We start from the raw sequence: 15,889 nt of genomic DNA, 5'->3' as shown, positions 1-15,889 counted from the left end.
TTCCTGGTCCCCATTCCTGGTCCCATACCTGCTTCCTGTCCCGTATTCCTGGTCCCCACTTCCAGTCCCTGTTCCCATTCCTGGTCCCCATTCCTGGTCCCAGTCCCATAAAAAACATCACAGAAGGAGTCAGAATCCAACCAGATACCCTCTTGGCCAGAGAGTTAGTAGAAGTCCAGTGAAATGGTGGTTGCAGTCCTCCTGCAGTCATAGATGTGCTTCTTTTGAACAAATGATCCTGAAGAAGGGTGGAGTTTTCCTCTGCAGAACCAGTGGTGGTGGAGATGGGCCTGCTCTTCCTCTGGGAATCCACTGGGAAAAGGCTGCTTGAGGTGTTCCAAATCTCAGATTGTATTCAGGCAGGAATGCTTGGCTCCTCTCCCTGAGTGGAGCATTTCACCATGGGATGATGCAATTTCATCAGTCATGCAGTGGGGTTCAGTGGCTCATTAACAGAAGATAGCTCCCAGGAGGGAGGATGGCTTGTGGAAGAGATAAAGTAAACTGCCCAATTAACAGGACATAACTGCCCCACCTCTATCAGATTGGAAATAGAATACACACATCTTACAGCCCAGCACAGTCCTCTATTCCCTGTCCCATTCCCAGTGCCTGTCCCCATTCTTGATCTCATTTCCAGTCCCTGTCTTGTTTTTCCAGTCCCATTCCAAATCCAGCTCCCATATTCCCAGTCTCCTTCCCCGTTCTTGTTCTGTATTCCCAGTCCCAGGTCCCGTTCCCGGTCCCTGTCCTCATTAGTGGTCCCAGTCCCTTCATTCCAGTCCCATTCCTGCACTCCGTCCCTGTCCACATTCCTGGTCCCATTCCCAGTCTCTGTCCCCATTCCCGGTCCCCTTTGCTCTTCCTGTCCCGTATTCTCAGTCCCAGTCCCCATTCCTGCTCCTGGTCTTGGTGCCTGTCCCCACTCCTGGTACCGTTTCCCATCCCTGTCCACATTCCTGTTCCCAGTCCCTGTGTCCTCTCACTGGACGATGCTGCCATCACTCCGACCCCTTGGATCCCCCCTATTCCTTGTGGCTTCAATTCCCACTTCAACTCCCAATTAAGTACCCAATTAAATTAATAATTAACCCTTGCAGGGCCTTTTCCCGGTGCTGTTCAGAGCCAGTGGGGGCTCGCCCTCACTTCCCAAAATTCCTCCTCCACTGCCAGTACCAAGATCCATGCCCATTCCAGACCTCCAATGGGATCTGTGCCCATTCTCAATCTCCAACAGGTTTCGTCAGCATTCCCAGTCTCCAATGTGATCCAGGCCATTCCCATTCTCCAGTGGGATCCCTGCCCATTCCTGAGATTATGGCAAATCTTCAGGGTTATCCCAAATTCTCCATCCCCTCTAGATCATCACAGCTTCTCCCCCCCAGTCCTCTTTCTCCTTTTCCACCCTCTTATCCCCTTTTCCATCCGTTCCCACCCCTTTTCCATCCTTTTCCCCCCCCTTTTCTGTCTCTTCCTCTTGGAAAAAGAGGTGGAAAAAGCAGGGAAATAGCAGAACAGCCCTGGGAGCAAGAAATTAAAATGTTACTTAAACAATTAATTAAAAACCGAGAAAAACTGCGGGGAAGAAAAGTCATAAAATCCTGCCAATGGGCAGAGAGATTTTTTAAATCTGCTGTCAAAATAAAGATGGAATTTGGCCCCAAAATTCCCCCCCAAAATAGGGAAAACCCAAGGCAGTTCAGCTCCATGGATGTTTCTTCTCCATGCAAAAGAACCAAGGAGGAAGAGGAAGAGAAGGGAAAAAAATTGCGGAACTGATAGAAAAATGTGGGGAAAAAGAAAATCAAATGAACTGGGGGAAAAAGAGGGGAGAAAAGGGAGAAAAGTGGGGGAAAGAGGGAGAAATGGGGGTAAAATGGAAAGATGGGGGGAAAGAGGGATAAAAGCAGAAAAGGTAGAAAAAAGAGGGGGGAAAAGGGGAACAGAAAAAGGAAACAAGAGGAAAAAGAAAGGAAAAAGAGTGAGAGAAAAGAGAAAAGGCGGGAAAGGAAAAAGACAATAAAATAGTGAAAAAAAGGTAGGAAAATAGGAGAAAAGAGTGAAAAGAGAAAATGAGCAAAAAATGCAACACGGGCTGGAAATAGTTGGAATAAAGTAGAATTTGATTTGGGGATGCACTGAGAACTGGGAATTTCTGCCTCATCGCTTCCCCTGGTAATTCTGAACATGGAAAAGGAAAGCAGGAAAGTGTAGAAAAAAAGCCATGAATTCTCTCTCCCCTTGAGAATGCCAGTTCCAGCTCTCTGGCCATGTCAATGATGTGCAAGAGGGTGATATTGCAGATGACCTGGTGGCCATTATTCCAGCTATAGGGCACCCTTTCCCATGGCTTGTCGTCCAGCATGGAAATGTGAGAATACTGATTATAGAAGCGGATATCCATGTACTCGTAGCTGGAAGTGTTTGTGTGATAGGCAAAAGAAATCTTGGCGCTGGCCAGGTGGGAATTGGTGATGTAGACAATCTGGCAAATCATGAAGGATTGGCCCGCTCTCCGCTTGGGGTATCCCGTATCCCAACTGCAAAGGACTTCCAAATTTCCCACTATCCACTCTGTCCCTGGTGCTGTCATCTGTATGGTGACAAGGACGGTCTTGGCGAGCTGCTGCGCAAGGTTCACAAGCCGCCTGCCATTGGCCCAGTACTTGTCCCAGGGGCTCATGAAGAAATACGTGAGGCAGCACCACAGTTCCTCCTCCTCTTCCCGCTTCTCCTTCTCCGGTACTGGCACTAGCACTGGGCAGAGCCCGGGGCTGCCTCAGCCATTCCATACTGGAAGCCCCGCTTTAGCAGCCGCCCAGTCTCTGGGGACACCCAGCGGTGTCACTTTGATCCGGTGTGCCCCCCTGCTCAGGATTGCCCCCTGCTCCGTGTGTCCCTCAGCCCACTGGCACCCCTGTCCCAGTGTCTCCCCCATCCCGGCATCAACCCTGTGCCAGTGTTCACCTTACTCGGTGTCCTCCCCTGCTCTGTGTCCCTCTTTGTCTTAGGTTGCAATGCAAGATGGAAGCAGATGTATTCTATCACCATCTGTTGAAACCTGGTGCAGCAGTGTTCTTTATCTCTTCCATGACCCACCCTCCCTCTGGGGAGACACCTTCAGTTAACAGGCCATTGAGTGTTCCTGCATGAATGATAAAATGACATCATCCCATTGTGAGATGCTCCACCCAGAGGGAGGAGCCAAGCATTCCTACCTGGTTATAAGCTGAGATTTGAAACACACGGCAGCCTTCTCCCACTGGATTCCCAGAGGAAGACCAGGCCCATCTACACCACTACTGCACCTTCAGAGGAAAATTACATCCTTCCAAAGCATCACTGCCTTCACAGAACCACATCGGTCCCTCCAGGCGGACTGCGGCCACCATTTCATTGGACTGCTAGCAACACCCTGAGCAAGAGGGTGCCAGGTTGTATTCTGACTCTCTCTGTGATTTCTTGTAGTACTGCCCTTTTATTTCCATTTTCCTAGGAAAGACTGTTATTCCTAGTGCCCTATCTTTGCCTGAGAGCCCTTTCATTTCAAAATTATCATACTTTGGAGGGAGTTTCCATTTCCCATTTCAAGGGAGGCTCATACCTTTGATAGCTGACCCCGGTCTTTTCAAATCAAGACAGGCCGAGTGACCCTGAAAGCCAACATGCTCATCCCTTGTTTTTCCCCAAACCAGGACTTCCCATTCCCAAACCTTGGCCCAATGGAGGAGGAGGAGGAGGCGGCGAGGAAGAGGAAGATGGACCCGGAGCCCCATGCAGGTGAGGAGGAAGTCCCTGCCCCTTTCCCCCTCTCTCCTGCTCCATCTCCCAGCCCCGCATGGCCCCCAGATGCAGGGCAACCTCGCTGCCAAGGCCGTCCTGCCAGGGATGCACTGGGGGGATCTCCTTGCCCTTCCCTGTGGCACGGAGGCAAATCCCATCCTCTCCTTGTCCTTCCTCCACCAGGGAAGGAGCTGAGGATGGAGACCAGGCAGGACAAATCCCCACAGCAGAAGCTCGTGGAAGAGGCTGTTTTGAGCGGATGCATGGTGCAGGAATGCAACAAGGAGGAAAAGCTCCAGAAGTCCCGCATGAGGGGGAGCTGCAAACGCAGATCACGGGGATCTGAGGAGGAAAGACCCACCACGGGCCATGGAGGTGGCCGGAGCTCGGAGCTGGGGCTCCATGAGCAGCTCCAGGATGGGGAGAAGCCCCACAAGTGCTCAAAATGTGGGAAGAGCTTCAGGTGGAGCTCCGAAGTGAAGCGCCACATGAGAATCCACACAAGGGAACAGCCATACAAGTGCATGGAGTGTGGCAAGAGCTTCAGGACAAGCTCTGAAGTGAACAGACACTGTAGGAGTCACACAGGGCAACGGCCCTACCAGTGTGCCACGTGTGGGAAGAGCTTCTGCGACCGGGCCGACCTGAGCAAACACCTGAGGAGCCACGCGGGGGAACGGCCCTACATGTGTGAGGAGTGTGGGAAGAGCTTCATCCAGAGCTCCCACCTGGTTGTCCACATGAGGAGCCACAATGGGGAGAGGCCCTATGAGTGCGGGGAGTGTGGGAAGAGCTTCAGCCACAGCTCCAGCCTGGTTGTCCACCTGAGAAGCCACAGCGGGGAGAGGCCCTATGAGTGTGAGCAATGCAGGAAGAGGTTTCTGAGCCATTCCTATCTCCTCCGCCACCAGCGCATTCACACAGATGAGAGCCTCTTCTGCTGCCCTGACTGTGGCAAGGGCTTCAAGCACAAGTCCAACCTCATCCGGCATCATTGCATCCACACCAGGGAGAGGCCCTAGGAGTGTCCCAAGTATGGCAAGAGCTTCTCGCAGCGGTCTGCCTTGACCACACACCATTGGAGACATCACTAAGAGAAGCCCTACGAGTGCCCGAAGTGCAGGAAGAGCTTTGTGCGCTGCTCCAGCTTCATCCCCCATGGGAAGATCTGCTCTGGATGATCCTCATTGACCCACAGCGGGCAGAGTCCCAGTGATCCGTGGTGGCGTTGATTCCTGTTGGGAAGACACCGGCCTGGGGGCTCCACATCCTCCAGGCTTCCCATGGTCACCTGAACTCATCCACAGACCAACATTCGAAATCCATTGTGGAGAGACAATTTGTTGACTTGTGACCCCAGAAAAATCAACTTTTTGCATCTTCTGGTGTCATCAAGCTATACTGGATAGCCGTGAAGGTCTTCTCCAACATAAATTCATTGCTTTAATTCCCTCTCCATCTGGCATCTTCCACAGCCATATGGGGATGGACTGGGGCAAAACCCACCATTTTGGAAAGAGTGGGGTGGAAATCCCTCCAAAAAAGTGTCTTCCCACCCACCCAAGCACAGGAATACTCTGCTGCCAGGGACACATCAATTATTTTGTTTTGGCCTTGAAACGGAAAGCTTTCTGTTCCTCCCCTTGAGAGCCCTGAAACTGGGGTTAAAATAAAGGCATTGAACTAATGCATGGATGGAGGCATGTGGGTGACAGTGACATGTGTAGGGTCATGGGAGGACATGGACATGAAGGGACATGGGGATGATGGATGGGGACATGGACTTGGGGAACACAGACATGGATGGGTATGTGCAGGGACACATGCGCACACAGCCCTGGGTGGGGACATGAGGCATCATGGACAGGGTTGGGAACAATGGAAACACGAATAGGGACATGAACTGGGGATTGTGTTTTTAGCGGATTGGATGATTCATTAATAAATTCTTCCTCTGCTGGGATGGAAAAAAAAGAGGAAAAAAAAAGAAGCAGAAACAAGATGTGGGAGTTGCTCATGCTCTGTCTGCTCAGAATATCGCGTCTTAATGCTTGGACTTTAATACACTGAACTCTCTGCCTTCAAGATTGATGGATTCATGCAATAAACAGCTTTACAACAGCCAACAACTGCTTTTGTCTCTTTGAAGACCCACGCACAGCTCAACACCTGTTCCCTTCCCATATTCCCATTCCCAGTCCCCTTCCTATGTAGCTCTTTCCAGTGTTGGTCCCATCTTCCAAATCCCCATCCGATATTCTCTCTCCGGTTCCTCTTTCCATATTTGCTATCCCATATTCCCTCTCCTGTTCCCATTCTTGTATTCCCAGTCCCACCCCCACTCCCGTTCCCATATTTCCATTTCTATCTTCCCTGTCCCATTCCAATACTCCCATCACCAGTCCAATTCCAAGTCCGTCTTCCAGATGACCGCTTCCATTTGCAGTCCCTCTTCCCATTCCTGGTCCCCATTCCTGGTCCCATACCTGCTTCCTGTCCCGTATTCCTGGTCCCCACTTCCAGTCCCTGTTCCCATTCCTGGTCCCCATTCCTGGTCCCAGTCCCATAAAAAACATCACAGAAGGAGTCAGAATCCAACCAGATACCCTCTTGGCCAGAGAGTTAGTAGAAGTCCAGTGAAATGGTGGTTGCAGTCCTCCTGCAGTCATAGATGTGCTTCTTTTGAACAAATGATCCTGAAGAAGGGTGGAGTTTTCCTCTGCAGAACCAGTGGTGGTGGAGATGGGCCTGCTCTTCCTCTGGGAATCCACTGGGAAAAGGCTGCTTGAGGTGTTCCAAATCTCAGATTGTATTCAGGCAGGAATGCTTGGCTCCTCTCCCTGAGTGGAGCATTTCACCATGGGATGATGCAATTTCATCAGTCATGCAGTGGGGTTCAGTGGCTCATTAACAGAAGATAGCTCCCAGGAGGGAGGATGGCTTGTGGAAGAGATAAAGTAAACTGCCCAATTAACAGGACATAACTGCCCCACCTCTATCAGATTGGAAATAGAATACACACATCTTACAGCCCAGCACAGTCCTCTATTCCCTGTCCCATTCCCAGTGCCTGTCCCCATTCTTGATCTCATTTCCAGTCCCTGTCTTGTTTTTCCAGTCCCATTCCAAATCCAGCTCCCATATTCCCAGTCTCCTTCCCCGTTCTTGTTCTGTATTCCCAGTCCCAGGTCCCGTTCCCGGTCCCTGTCCTCATTAGTGGTCCCAGTCCCTTCATTCCAGTCCCATTCCTGCACTCCGTCCCTGTCCACATTCCTGGTCCCATTCCCAGTCTCTGTCCCCATTCCCGGTCCCCTTTGCTCTTCCTGTCCCGTATTCTCAGTCCCAGTCCCCATTCCTGCTCCTGGTCTTGGTGCCTGTCCCCACTCCTGGTACCGTTTCCCATCCCTGTCCACATTCCTCTTCCCAGTCCCTGTGTCCTCTCACTGGACGATGCTGCCATCACTCCGACCCCTTGGATCCCCCCTATTCCTTGTGGCTTCAATTCCCACTTCAACTCCCAATTAAGTACCCAATTAAATTAATAATTAACCCTTGCAGGGCCTTTTCCCGGTGCTGTTCAGAGCCAGTGGGGGCTCGCCCTCACTTCCCAAAATTCCTCCTCCACTGCCAGTACCAAGATCCATGCCCATTCCAGACCTCCAATGGGATCTGTGCCCATTCTCAATCTCCAACAGGTTTCGTCAGCATTCCCAGTCTCCAATGTGATCCAGGCCATTCCCATTCTCCAGTGGGATCCCTGCCCATTCCTGAGATTATGGCAAATCTTCAGGGTTATCCCAAATTCTCCATCCCCTCTAGATCATCACAGCTTCTCCACCCCAGTCCTCTTTCTCCTTTTCCACCCTCTTATCCCCTTTTCCATCCGTTCCCACCCCTTTTCCATCCTTTTCCCCCCCCTTTTCTGTCTCTTCCTCTTGGAAAAAGAGGTGGAAAAAGCAGGGAAATAGCAGAACAGCCCTGGGAGCAAGAAATTAAAATGTTACTTAAACAATTAATTAAAAACCGAGAAAAACTGCGGGGAAGAAAAGTCATAAAATCCTGCCAATGGGCAGAGAGATTTTTTAAATCTGCTGTCAAAATAAAGATGGAATTTGGCCCCAAAATTCCCCCCAAAAATAGGGAAAACCCAAGGCAGTTCAGCTCCATGGATGTTTCTTCTCCATGCAAAAGAACCAAGGAGGAAGAGGAAGAGAAGGGAAAAAAATTGCGGAACTGATAGAAAAATGTGGGGAAAAAGAAAATCAAATGAACTGGGGGAAAAAGAGGGGAGAAAAGGGAGAAAAGTGGGGGAAAGAGGGAGAAATGGGGGTAAAATGGAAAGATGGGGGGAAAGAGGGATAAAAGCAGAAAAGGTAGAAAAAAGAGGGGGGAAAAGGGGAACAGAAAAAGGAAACAAGAGGAAAAAGAAAGGAAAAAGAGTGAGAGAAAAGAGAAAAGGCGGGAAAGGAAAAAGACAATAAAATAGTGAAAAAAAGGTAGGAAAATAGGAGAAAAGAGTGAAAAGAGAAAATGAGCAAAAAATGCAACACGGGCTGGAAATAGTTGGAATAAAGTAGAATTTGATTTGGGGATGCACTGAGAACTGGGAATTTCTGCCTCATCGCTTCCCCTGGTAATTCTGAACATGGAAAAGGAAAGCTGGAAAGTGTAGAAAAAAAGCCATGAATTCTCTCTCCCCTTGAGAATGCCAGTTCCAGCTCTCTGGCCATGTCAATGATGTGCAAGAGGGTGATATTGCAGATGACCTGGTGGCCATTATTCCAGCTATAGGGCACCCTTTCCCATGGCTTGTCGTCCAGCATGGAAATGTGAGAATACTGATTATAGAAGCGGATATCCATGTACTCGTAGCTGGAAGTGTTTGTGTGATAGGCAAAAGAAATCTTGGCGCTGGCCAGGTGGGAATTGGTGATGTAGACAATCTGGCAAATCATGAAGGATTGGCCCGCTCTCCGCTTGGGGTATCCCGTATCCCAACTGCAAAGGACTTCCAAATTTCCCACTATCCACTCTGTCCCTGGTGCTGTCATCTGTATGGTGACAAGGACGGTCTTGGCGAGCTGCTGCGCAAGGTTCACAAGCCGCCTGCCATTGGCCCAGTACTTGTCCCAGGGGCTCATGAAGAAATACGTGAGGCAGCACCACAGTTCCTCCTCCTCTTCCCGCTTCTCCTTCTCCGGTACTGGCACTAGCACTGGGCAGAGCCCGGGGCTGCCTCAGCCATTCCATACTGGAAGCCCCGCTTTAGCAGCCGCCCAGTCTCTGGGGACACCCAGCGGTGTCACTTTGATCCGGTGTGCCCCCCTGCTCAGGATTGCCCCCTGCTCCGTGTGTCCCTCAGCCCACTGGCACCCCTGTCCCAGTGTCTCCCCCGTCCCACCATCAACCCTGCGCCAGTGTCCACCTTACTCGGTGTCATCCCCTGGTCTGTGTCCCTCCTTGTCTTAGGTTGCAATGCAAGATGGAAGCAGATGTATTCTATCACCATCTGTTGAAACCTGGTGCAGCAGTGTTCTTTATCTCTTCCATGACCCACCCTCCCTCTGGGGAGACACCTTCAGTTAACAGGCCATTGAGTGTTCCTGCATGAATGATAAAATGACATCATCCCATTGTGAGATGCTCCACCCAGAGGGAGGAGCCAAGCATTCCTACCTGGTTATAAGCTGAGATTTGAAACACACGGCAGCCTTCTCCCACTGGATTCCCAGAGGAAGACCAGGCCCATCTACACCACTACTGCACCTTCAGAGGAAAATTACATCCTTCCAAAGCATCACTGCCTTCACAGAACCACATCGGTCCCTCCAGGCGGACTGCGGCCACCATTTCATTGGACTGCTAGCAACACCCTGAGCAAGAGGGTGCCAGGTTGTATTCTGACTCTCTCTGTGATTTCTTGTAGTACTGCCCTTTTATTTCCATTTTCCTAGGAAAGACTGTTATTCCTAGTGCCCTATCTTTGCCTGAGAGCCCTTTCATTTCAAAATTATCATACTTTGGAGGGAGTTTCCATTTCCCATTTCAAGGGAGGCTCATACCTTTGATAGCTGACCCCGGTCTTTTCAAATCAAGACAGGCCGAGTGACCCTGAAAGCCAACATGCTCATCCCTTGTTTTTCCCCAAACCAGGACTTCCCATTCCCAAACCTTGGCCCAATGGAGGAGGAGGAGGAGGCGGCGAGGAAGAGGAAGATGGACCCGGAGCCCCATGCAGGTGAGGAGGAAGTCCCTGCCCCTTTCCCCCTCTCTCCTGCTCCATCTCCCAGCCCCGCATGGCCCCCAGATGCAGGGCAACCTCGCTGCCAAGGCCGTCCTGCCAGGGATGCACTGGGGGGATCTCCTTGCCCTTCCCTGTGGCACGGAGGCAAATCCCATCCTCTCCTTGTCCTTCCTCCACCAGGGAAGGAGCTGAGGATGGAGACCAGGCAGGACAAATCCCCACAGCAGAAGCTCGTGGAAGAGGCTGTTTTGAGCGGATGCATGGTGCAGGAATGCAACAAGGAGGAAAAGCTCCAGAAGTCCCGCATGAGGGGGAGCTGCAAACGCAGATCACGGGGATCTGAGGAGGAAAGACCCACCACGGGCCATGGAGGTGGCCGGAGCTCGGAGCTGGGGCTCCATGAGCAGCTCCAGGATGGGGAGAAGCCCCACAAGTGCTCAAAATGTGGGAAGAGCTTCAGGTGGAGCTCCGAAGTGAAGCGCCACATGAGAATCCACACAAGGGAACAGCCATACAAGTGCATGGAGTGTGGCAAGAGCTTCAGGACAAGCTCTGAAGTGAACAGACACTGTAGGAGTCACACAGGGCAACGGCCCTACCAGTGTGCCACGTGTGGGAAGAGCTTCTGCGACCGGGCCGACCTGAGCAAACACCTGAGGAGCCACGCGGGGGAACGGCCCTACATGTGTGAGGAGTGTGGGAAGAGCTTCATCCAGAGCTCCCACCTGGTTGTCCACATGAGGAGCCACAATGGGGAGAGGCCCTATGAGTGCGGGGAGTGTGGGAAGAGCTTCAGCCACAGCTCCAGCCTGGTTGTCCACCTGAGAAGCCACAGCGGGGAGAGGCCCTATGAGTGTGAGCAATGCAGGAAGAGGTTTCTGAGCCATTCCTATCTCCTCCGCCACCAGCGCATTCACACAGATGAGAGCCTCTTCTGCTGCCCTGACTGTGGCAAGGGCTTCAAGCACAAGTCCAACCTCATCCGGCATCATTGCATCCACACCAGGGAGAGGCCCTAGGAGTGTCCCAAGTATGGCAAGAGCTTCTCGCAGCGGTCTGCCTTGACCACACACCATTGGAGACATCACTAAGAGAAGCCCTACGAGTGCCCGAAGTGCAGGAAGAGCTTTGTGCGCTGCTCCAGCTTCATCCCCCATGGGAAGATCTGCTCTGGATGATCCTCATTGACCCACAGCGGGCAGAGTCCCAGTGATCCGTGGTGGCGTTGATTCCTGTTGGGAAGACACCGGCCTGGGGGCTCCACATCCTCCAGGCTTCCCATGGTCACCTGAACTCATCCACAGACCAACATTCGAAATCCATTGTGGAGAGACAATTTGTTGACTTGTGACCCCAGAAAAATCAACTTTTTGCATCTTCTGGTGTCATCAAGCTATACTGGATAGCCGTGAAGGTCTTCTCCAACATAAATTCATTGCTTTAATTCCCTCTCCATCTGGCATCTTCCACAGCCATATGGGGATGGACTGGGGCAAAACCCACCATTTTGGAAAGAGTGGGGTGGAAATCCCTCCAAAAAAGTGTCTTCCCACCCACCCAAGCACAGGAATACTCTGCTGCCAGGGACACATCAATTATTTTGTTTTGGCCTTGAAACGGAAAGCTTTCTGTTCATCCCCTTGAGAGCCCTGAAACTGGGGTTAAAATAAAGGCATTGAACTAATGCATGGATGGAGGCATGTGGGTGACAGTGACATGTGTAGGGTCATGGGAGGACATGGACATGAAGGGACATGGGGAAGATGGATGGGGACATGGACTTGGGGAACACAGACATGGATGGGTATGTGCAGGGACACATGCGCACACAGCCCTGGGTGGGGACATGAGGCATCATGGACAGGGTTGGGAACAATGGAAACACGAATAGGGACATGAACTGGGGATTGTGTTTTTAGCGGATTGGATGATTCATTAATAAATTCTTCCTCTGCTGGGATGGAAAAAAAAGAGGAAAAAAAAAGAAGCAGAAACAAGATGTGGGAGTTGCTCATGCTCTGTCTGCTCAGAATATCGCGTCTTAATGCTTGGACTTTAATACACTGAACTCTCTGCCTTCAAGATTGATGGATTCATGCAATAAACAGCTTTACAACAGCCAACAACTGCTTTTGTCTCTTTGAAGACCCACGCACAGCTCAACACCTGTTCCCTTCCCATATTCCCATTCCCAGTCCCCTTCCTATGTAGCTCTTTCCAGTGTTGGTCCCATCTTCCAAATCCCCATCCGATATTCTCTCTCCGGTTCCTCTTTCCATATTTGCTATCCCATATTCCCTCTCCTGTTCCCATTCTTGTATTCCCAGTCCCACCCCCACTCCCGTTCCCATATTTCCATTTCTATCTTCCCTGTCCCATTCCAATACTCCCATCACCAGTCCAATTCCAAGTCCGTCTTCCAGATGACCGCTTCCATTTGCAGTCCCTCTTCCCATTCCTGGTCCCCATTCCTGGTCCCATACCTGCTTCCTGTCCCGTATTCCTGGTCCCCACTTCCAGTCCCTGTTCCCATTCCTGGTCCCCATTCCTGGTCCCAGTCCCATAAAAAACATCACAGAAGGAGTCAGAATCCAACCAGATACCCTCTTGGCCAGAGAGTTAGTAGAAGTCCAGTGAAATGGTGGTTGCAGTCCTCCTGCAGTCATAGATGTGCTTCTTTTGAACAAATGATCCTGAAGAAGGGTGGAGTTTTCCTCTGCAGAACCAGTGGTGGTGGAGATGGGCCTGCTCTTCCTCTGGGAATCCACTGGGAAAAGGCTGCTTGAGGTGTTCCAAATCTCAGATTGTATTCAGGCAGGAATGCTTGGCTCCTCTCCCTGAGTGGAGCATTTCACCATGGGATGATGCAATTTCATCAGTCATGCAGTGGGGTTCAGTGGCTCATTAACAGAAGATAGCTCCCAGGAGGGAGGATGGCTTGTGGAAGAGATAAAGTAAACTGCCCAATTAACAGGACATAACTGCCCCACCTCTATCAGATTGGAAATAGAATACACACATCTTACAGCCCAGCACAGTCCTCTATTCCCTGTCCCATTCCCAGTGCCTGTCCCCATTCTTGATCTCATTTCCAGTCCCTGTCTTGTTTTTCCAGTCCCATTCCAAATCCAGCTCCCATATTCCCAGTCTCCTTCCCCGTTCTTGTTCTGTATTCCCAGTCCCAGGTCCCGTTCCCGGTCCCTGTCCTCATTAGTGGTCCCAGTCCCTTCATTCCAGTCCCATTCCTGCACTCCGTCCCTGTCCACATTCCTGGTCCCATTCCCAGTCTCTGTCCCCATTCCCGGTCCCCTTTGCTCTTCCTGTCCCGTATTCTCAGTCCCAGTCCCCATTCCTGCTCCTGGTCTTGGTGCCTGTCCCCACTCCTGGTACCGTTTCCCATCCCTGTCCACATTCCTCTTCCCAGTCCCTGTGTCCTCTCACTGGACGATGCTGCCATCACTCCGACCCCTTGGATCCCCCCTATTCCTTGTGGCTTCAATTCCCACTTCAACTCCCAATTAAGTACCCAATTAAATTAATAATTAACCCTTGCAGGGCCTTTTCCCGGTGCTGTTCAGAGCCAGTGGGGGCTCGCCCTCACTTCCCAAAATTCCTCCTCCACTGCCAGTACCAAGATCCATGCCCATTCCAGACCTCCAATGGGATCTGTGCCCATTCTCAATCTCCAACAGGTTTCGTCAGCATTCCCAGTCTCCAATGTGATCCAGGCCATTCCCATTCTCCAGTGGGATCCCTGCCCATTCCTGAGATTATGGCAAATCTTCAGGGTTATCCCAAATTCTCCATCCCCTCTAGATCATCACAGCTTCTCCCCCCCAGTCCTCTTTCTCCTTTTCCACCCTCTTATCCCCTTTTCCATCCGTTCCCACCCCTTTTCCATCCTTTTCCCCCCCCTTTTCTGTCTCTTCCTCTTGGAAAAAGAGGTGGAAAAAGCAGGGAAATAGCAGAACAGCCCTGGGAGCAAGAAATTAAAATGTTACTTAAACAATTAATTAAAAACCGAGAAAAACTGCGGGGAAGAAAAGTCATAAAATCCTGCCAATGGGCAGAGAGATTTTTTAAATCTGCTGTCAAAATAAAGATGGAATTTGGCCCCAAAATTCCCCCCCAAAATAGGGAAAACCCAAGGCAGTTCAGCTCCATGGATGTTTCTTCTCCATGCAAAAGAACCAAGGAGGAAGAGGAAGAGAAGGGAAAAAAATTGTGGAACTGATAGAAAAATGTGGGGAAAAAGAAAATCAAATGAACTGGGGGAAAAAGAGGGGAGAAAAGGGAGAAAAGTGGGGGAAAGAGGGAGAAATGGGGGTAAAATGGAAAGATGGGGGGAAAGAGGGATAAAAGCAGAAAAGGTAGAAAAAAGAGGGGGGAAAAGGGGAACAGAAAAAGGAAACAAGAGGAAAAAGAAAGGAAAAAGAGTGAGAGAAAAGAGAAAAGGCGGGAAAGGAAAAAGACAATAAAATAGTGAAAAAAAGGTAGGAAAATAGGAGAAAAGAGTGAAAAGAGAAAATGAGCAAAAAATGCAACACGGGCTGGAAATAGTTGGAATAAAGTAGAATTTGATTTGGGGATGCACTGAGAACTGGGAATTTCTGCCTCATCGCTTCCCCTGGTAATTCTGAACATGGAAAAGGAAAGCAGGAAAGTGTAGAAAAAAAGCCATGAATTCTCTCTCCCCTTGAGAATGCCAGTTCCAGCTCTCTGGCCATGTCAATGATGTGCAAGAGGGTGATATTGCAGATGACCTGGTGGCCATTATTCCAGCTATAGGGCACCCTTTCCCATGGCTTGTCGTCCAGCATGGAAATGTGAGAATACTGATTATAGAAGCGGATATCCATGTACTCGTAGCTGGAAGTGTTTGTGTGATAGGCAAAAGAAATCTTGGCGCTGGCCAGGTGGGAATTGGTGATGTAGACAATCTGGCAAATCATGAAGGATTGGCCCGCTCTCCGCTTGGGGTATCCCGTATCCCAACTGCAAAGGACTTCCAAATTTCCCACTATCCACTCTGTCCCTGGTGCTGTCATCTGTATGGTGACAAGGACGGTCTTGGCGAGCTGCTGCGCAAGGTTCACAAGCCGCCTGCCATTGGCCCAGTACTTGTCCCAGGGGCTCATGAAGAAATACGTGAGGCAGCACCACAGTTCCTCCTCCTCTTCCCGCTTCTCCTTCTCCGGTACTGGCACTAGCACTGGGCAGAGCCCGGGGCTGCCTCAGCCATTCCATACTGGAAGCCCCGCTTTAGCAGCCGCCCAGTCTCTGGGGACACCCAGCGGTGTCACTTTGATCCGGTGTGCCCCCCTGCTCAGGATTGCCCCCTGCTCCGTGTGTCCCTCAGCCCACTGGCACCCCTGTCCCAGTGTCTCCCCCATCCCGGCATCAACCCTGTGCCAGTGTTCACCTTACTCGGTGTCCTCCCCTGCTCTGTGTCCCTCTTTGTCTTAGGTTGCAATGCAAGATGGAAGCAGATGTATTCTATCACCATCTGTTGAAACCTGGTGCAGCAGTGTTCTTTATCTCTTCCATGACCCACCCTCCCTCTGGGGAGACACCTTCAGTTAACAGGCCATTGAGTGTTCCTGCATGAATGATAAAATGACATCATCCCATTGTGAGATGCTCCACCCAGAGGGAGGAGCCAAGCATTCCTACCTGGTTATAAGCTGAGATTTGAAACACACGGCAGCCTTCTCCCACTGGATTCCCAGAGGAAGACCAGGCCCATCTACACCACTACTGCACCTTCAGAGGAAAATTACATCCTTCCAAAGCATCACTGCCTTCACAGAACCACATCGGTCCCTCCAGGCGGACTGCGGCCACCATTTCATTGGACTGCTA

At 50.8% G+C, this 15,889-nt stretch overlaps 1 pseudogene; it reads left to right on the top strand.

The window, feature by feature from the left end:
* The first annotated feature begins 3,722 nt into the window (after positions 1-3,722).
* Positions 3,723-11,205, top strand: LOC135291861 (zinc finger protein 260-like; annotated as a pseudogene).
* The last annotated feature ends 4,684 nt before the right edge of the window (positions 11,206-15,889 follow it).

This window comes from Passer domesticus, unplaced genomic scaffold (genome assembly GCF_036417665.1).
Source record: "Passer domesticus isolate bPasDom1 unplaced genomic scaffold, bPasDom1.hap1 HAP1_SCAFFOLD_138, whole genome shotgun sequence".
Lineage (NCBI taxonomy): Eukaryota > Metazoa > Chordata > Aves > Passeriformes > Passeridae > Passer > Passer domesticus.
The sequence above is the reverse complement of the archived record's forward strand: the minus strand, read 5'-3'. Positions and strand labels throughout refer to the sequence as shown.